The 6,000-nt window shown below is 27.5% G+C and overlaps 1 protein-coding gene across 1 annotated transcript in view; it reads left to right on the top strand.

The window, feature by feature from the left end:
* Positions 1–6,000, top strand: part of LOC107453725 (lachesin) — a 282,317-nt gene that overhangs the window by 116,442 nt on the left and 159,875 nt on the right. The gene's annotated exons all lie outside the window — the stretch shown is intronic.

A 6,000-nucleotide genomic window follows, 5' to 3' on the forward strand; every position in this document is an offset into this window, starting at 1 on the left:
CTGTAAGACAAAGGTTGCAAAATTAATTAGCTAGCTAATTGAGGCATGAGTCTTCATACAACAAAGCGACTTAACTCTTTCCTTTTGAAACTCATTTATTATACTTCCTTAAAATACATTTGTTTTATCAGAAAAATGCAGGATCGCGCTAGATCCCAGGCTCTTTTTTTTACTAAAAATGTGCAATGATTTCAGTGCTTTAATTTCGTTTCAAAAGGTGGCAATTCAAATGAAATGGGGACATGTCTTTCTCCCGAGAAGCAATCTAAATTCTGCATAAGGACAAAAATAGGTTTATCTGCAATTCACACGACTCCTCTTTTGAATTTAGTTTCTTTGTGGTTCGAGAAACTATCCTTAATGTCCCGTTTCTAATTAGAGTGCCTCACTATTAATTACCAAAGCAGATTTCATTTCGCAAAAGCAAATTAAGAGCTTGTTTGTTACTCTCATATTTCAAAGTTCACTGTCGCTTTGCGGCAAATGCTGTTTCCTGACATTTGTCCCACAAATTTAATTTTTTATATACAAAGACATTGTTTAAAATTACAATTTTAGTGCGAATAGGTTTATTTTTATGCAAATCTCCCAGTTTTATTTGTTTTGTTTGTTTTGAATTTCATGATTGTAATTTTTAGCGTTGTGGTGTGCTAGTAAAGCCATTAAAAACCTGCAAGAAATAGTTCTAGCACGAAAAAAAATTACTTTTTTATATTTTGATTTTTCTTTTTTTTTTGCACAGAGGCACAGATTCAAAAATAATATTATTTTATTTTATTATATTAAGAAATAACTCCTGATCGCTTCGCTTACCAACGTTCATTCATCTTTGTATATATATATATTTATAATCTTTAAAGTCATTTTATTTAAAATCTCAATTTTTTTTTTATAAAGTATATAATTATCGTAATTCAAGATCATTTTATTAACATGTTAATCACAAGAGCGATTACTTAGATTTAAAAATAATTTACTCCAAATTAAGAAATAAATATGCACTTCAGAATGTTGAATAAGCGGCACATTAAGAAGTGATAAATGAGAAGTAATATTACTTATGAACGATCCATAACAAATAAATAAAACTTTTCTTGTGTCTTTAATATTTTTTAAAAAATTCGATATAAATGTAATGATTTTTATCTGACATCTCATTTATTTATTTATTTTCGGTCTCCATCTTCTATTAATTCTTTCTTTGTTACTTTTGCTAAGCGATATATGGAGCTTTGTCAAGCACATGCTTATGAATTGAAAACATCGATAGAGATTTGTTTTCCATCAACAATAAATAGATAATAATTTTTAAGGCTAAAACAAGTGAAAAAAATGCAATACTTTTTGAAAAATTAGACTTTCAGGAAAACAAACAGACTCACTTTCAGTTTAATTGAAAACTTGTTTCTAACTCTGATAAAAACTCTGCAGTTGCATTTCAGCCGGTAGTGGATCAGATTACATGTTGTTCTCCATACGTTTAACAGTTGTTAATTCTCAAACTAAATATCAAGAGTTAAATTTTTAATTACATTGTAATTTTTTTTTCATTTTTCAACATACCTTTTTAATTTTAAAGTTCTGGGTTTTATAGATTTTGCGTAGGAAATCAAAATGCAATGTTAAATTGAACATCCACAACAGGTCTTTATGTATGTTTTTTTAATATATAGATTACGTTTTAAAGTTTTTAATTGGAAAACTACATAAACCACGTATATTTTCAGTATAATAAGTGCTAGCTTTGCGACTTTAATCGAAATTTTGATTTTTTATCTTCCTTTTGCACAGGTTCATATTTATTCATTTTAGTCAGTCTGCAAAAAGAGAAGATAACTGTGTAATTTATGTTTTACGCAATTATACTTTATTTTCTGAATCAATGCTTCATATTTGATATCAAATTAATCTTTTCCGAATGCGTTTTACATATTTTTTTTTTTTATTACTAACTTACTTAGGCTCTTCACTGCGTTTGTCGCAAAAAGCATTCATCTACTTATCCATGCTTTGGCAGAGGATCTGTCTCACTTTAGTACAGTACTTTAAATTTTATTTGCTTATTTACTTACAATTCGTTAACTAAATCATACTTGATATCCCTCTTTTTCTCCTTTTGTCAGTGGCCCAGGAGGGGTAAACGTGTCGATTTCTATCTTATTATACTTAAGACATGGCCAATTTATCTCTATCTTTCTTGTCGCTTTTTCCATTTCTTGTATTGAAATTATCTCGTTAAAATATATTTTTCGTTTTTTATTTTAAAACTCCCAAAGATTTTGGACTATTTTTTCGAGATACCAAGAGCACTAAACTGTAAAATATTCCTGATCAAATTACAGTATAGAATAAGAGAGTGAAACAGTATATAGAAAAGATCACCCGTAAAATCTATTTTACTGCAAAAACCCTTTTTAGTGTTAAATATTATACCGTAATGTTACAATAATAGTTATTTTATTTGAGTAAGTAAGTGGTTTGACATAATGATTTATTTAATTAAAGTTAATTTGAGATTTTACGGTATTTATTACTATAACAATCATGGTATATTAGATCGTATGTGATATTCGTAGAATGTTACAGTAAAAATGGATTTTACGGTAAAAAGTACCGGCTCCCTGAGTGCCATAACTTTTTTCTCTTTCATTATTATTGATATTTACTGAGCACCATTACTTTTTTTCCAATTCTGTTTTATAATGTCCACTATGGAGTTCTTTAAATACAATTAACACTGTTAACCAAAATTTACAATTGCTTTTTAAAAAAAAACTATTAAATATTCGAAGATATATGTTCTACAGGTATCTAACATGATTTTTCAAAGTTTTTCACTTTTAAACTTAATGTCAACAGGAAAAACCTTTAATAGCAGGAAAAGTTGCAACTTCAGTAAATAAGTACTCCTGATAACAAATATAATTGTATCTACTATATAATTGCAAAGAATATGCTTTACACTAAAACCTTTGTTTGTTTTTTTAGCACTAAACGAAGACATTTAATAATTACAATCAACGTTGCTGTTTGAAATTTATATTTTTTGTAAACAATGAAACACATGTACATTTCAGAATTTAAATTTTCTTAAAGTAGATACGTGGTTTTTCAACCTTTCCACCATTACTGATTACAAAATAATTACCCGTATTTTTTTGCTATGGAAAAATTTATTTTCTGAAAAAAAATATTTTTCCATGGAATTTTTAAAAAATATTTTTTGCAAAAAAAGAATAATTATAGCGACATATGTGATTTCCCTGATCTACTATATAACTACGAGTAATAATTTTTTAAACTTGTGTATTCGAAGCAAATTTCGAATAGCAAGAACTAATATACATTTTATTTTAAACCTCTTAACACAGTTTAAACTGTATAGAAATTCTGAATAACCGTAATTGATGAATTTGGAGCCCTCGGGGTAACTTCCAGACACCTAAGATGAACGACTATAAAGAGTGCTATTGAGAAGCTCTTTCAAGCAGGAAGATGGGTTGTCAACTTGTCTTTCCTTTGTTCGACATCTCAAAAGTAACTTTTACGCCTTTCAGCTTTTAACAGTGTGGTGGAGAATTCCAAGCACCTTGAAACTGATTATTCTTGTCTTAATTCCTCTTGATGTCTATAAAATCTTCGAAAGTCTAGGACACACTTTCACAGAAGCATTTGTTTCTAGAAAAGATTTGGATAATTGCCTTTGTTTTCTTGATTAAAATTTTGAATTGTCGTTAAATTCTTTTAGTAGAGTTGCCCGCTTTTTATCATTTTGTTACGAAGTTTAGAATCATAATATATTTTCAAAAATATTTAATAAATAATTAATGTATGTAATGTTATACTGATAGTAAAATTTCTGATAATCAGTTTCTTTTGAACACAGAAAAAATAATTATTAAATAGTTTAACTCAAAAAATATTTCTTTCTACAGCATAAAATTTTAATGGTATAAAATCGTTTGTGTTTTTGTTTCAGAACTTTCTGATTGGCTAGAAAATTACATGATATAACTCGTTTTTCTTACATGAAGATCCACTTACTTCAGTTATCGTCAGCACTTACGTTAATAAACGTTACACATGTAGTTTTTACCATTAAAATATTTATTGATCCATAAGTAAAAGACCTCTAGTATTTCCTTATCTCTTTTCTTAATATTCTCTAGTATTATTCAAACTTTCATAACCACATTAAAGGCTTATAAGCAACGGACATTTTTTATTACTAAGTAATTTTTAACCATTATCTAAATTTGTAATCACTTATAGTTATTAATTATTTAACATATTCGACTAAAAAATATTTTTGTTTTAAATATTGTCATAAATTAAGTTTAGGTAGAAGGTGCATCGTTGAACTTTGTCTGCTTTGATATATCACATACAATCGATGGTAAAAACTGAAATGATTATTAAATTTAACAAATATGATAAATACTGCACTTAAAAGCGGAGGGAAAAGATCCTTTACTTCGCGATAAAACCATTATCGACAGAAAAAAACAGCAACTGATTATTTTCTTCTTTTTCGATGATAATTTCGAATTTTTGAGTGATTATGTTTTATTATCTTTAAAAGTTGTGAAACTTTTTCCCATTTATTACTATGCTATATTTTTATTTACATTTTTTCCTTTAAAAATATAAAAAGTTTTTTTCTGATTTTTCCATATTTATTCATTATTTAACACTTGCTGCTATTTTTATTTTCAAATAATTTGATTTCTAGATTTTCAATATTACTTACAAGATAGCCAATAACGATTTTAAATATTATTTTATTCCCGAAAAATAACAGTTGGTTAAAGTTTTATTGTTGTTTAAACGCCCTACAATAATTTAATTAAAATGAGGGATTATCAAGTAACTAAGCGAATTATTTCCGCACATTTAGGAAGTATTTTGTATCAATAAGGACTTATTATTCTCACAAATCAAAATCCTTCTTTTCTCCTTATATTATTTTTTCCATAAAATTAAAAAAAAAATAAAGTTTGCAAAATTTAATAAGCCCTTCTATCAGTAGCATCAATTTAATATAAGATTTTCGAAAAAAACAGTTTATTTGAAATGAGTTAAAACTATCCAAGCTTTGCAGATTTCCAGTACACTTAATGGCACTTTAAAATTTAAAATAATGTAATGTGTAATAAATAGAATGTGGGTGAAAATTCTCTTAACGATAGCAAAAAGTATTCATCATTCGTGGTATCACGCTCAGGGTTTTTTTTTTTTTTTTTTTTTGCGAGGAATTCGTCTCGTGAAAGCATTTTTTGTTTCTTCTTAACTCTAATATCAAAAGTTTTATTTGCTATGAGGTTGCAAGGTTTTAAACATTAAGCACGGGGTATCCGCTGTGTGGTTCATTGGTTGATTTTCATTGTTAACTTAATAATATCCTATCTTATATAAAAATTTAATAAAAAGAATATAAATTAATAAAAATTTTAAAAAAAAAAATTTTTTTTCTCCAATGCCCTCCTGTGTTAACATTTATCAATTCAGGCATTTACAGGGCGATTTTGTTGGCCTCTTTTTCGGGGCACCATATTAGTTGGGTCAACGTCGCTCCCACAGTGAGGACAGATGGTACAAAGAAGGAAAGAACATCCATGCCTTGCCTGGGAATCGAACCCAGAACCTTTCTGTTGCAAGGACAGCTCCCTGCCCCCTACACAGACCGGTCAGCATAAAATTAATATAAATAAATAAAAATGTATAAGTAATAAACGAATAGAAAATTAAAAGAAAACGTTGTGCAAGTTTGGATGAGAATTTTTTTAAACATACTTCTAATGTATTTGTAGTATATATTTTGCGTCGTATGTTATATATCGAAATGTATTATTTAATGTATTTTATTTATGTTGGAGGGATCAATTTTGTTTTCTGCACTAGAGTTAAAGTTTTTAAAAAAATCCTTGAAAGAACTTTTTCTTAAGATCTCATTTTTGCAGCTTTAGCAAAAAATAAATTTGAAAAAATTAAAATTTTGGA

The sequence above is a fragment of the Parasteatoda tepidariorum genome, chromosome 7 (genome assembly GCF_982258835.1).
Source record: "Parasteatoda tepidariorum strain Cologne lab strain chromosome 7, Ptep-v5.0, whole genome shotgun sequence".
In the NCBI taxonomy this organism is placed as follows: Eukaryota; Metazoa; Arthropoda; class Arachnida; order Araneae; family Theridiidae; genus Parasteatoda; species Parasteatoda tepidariorum.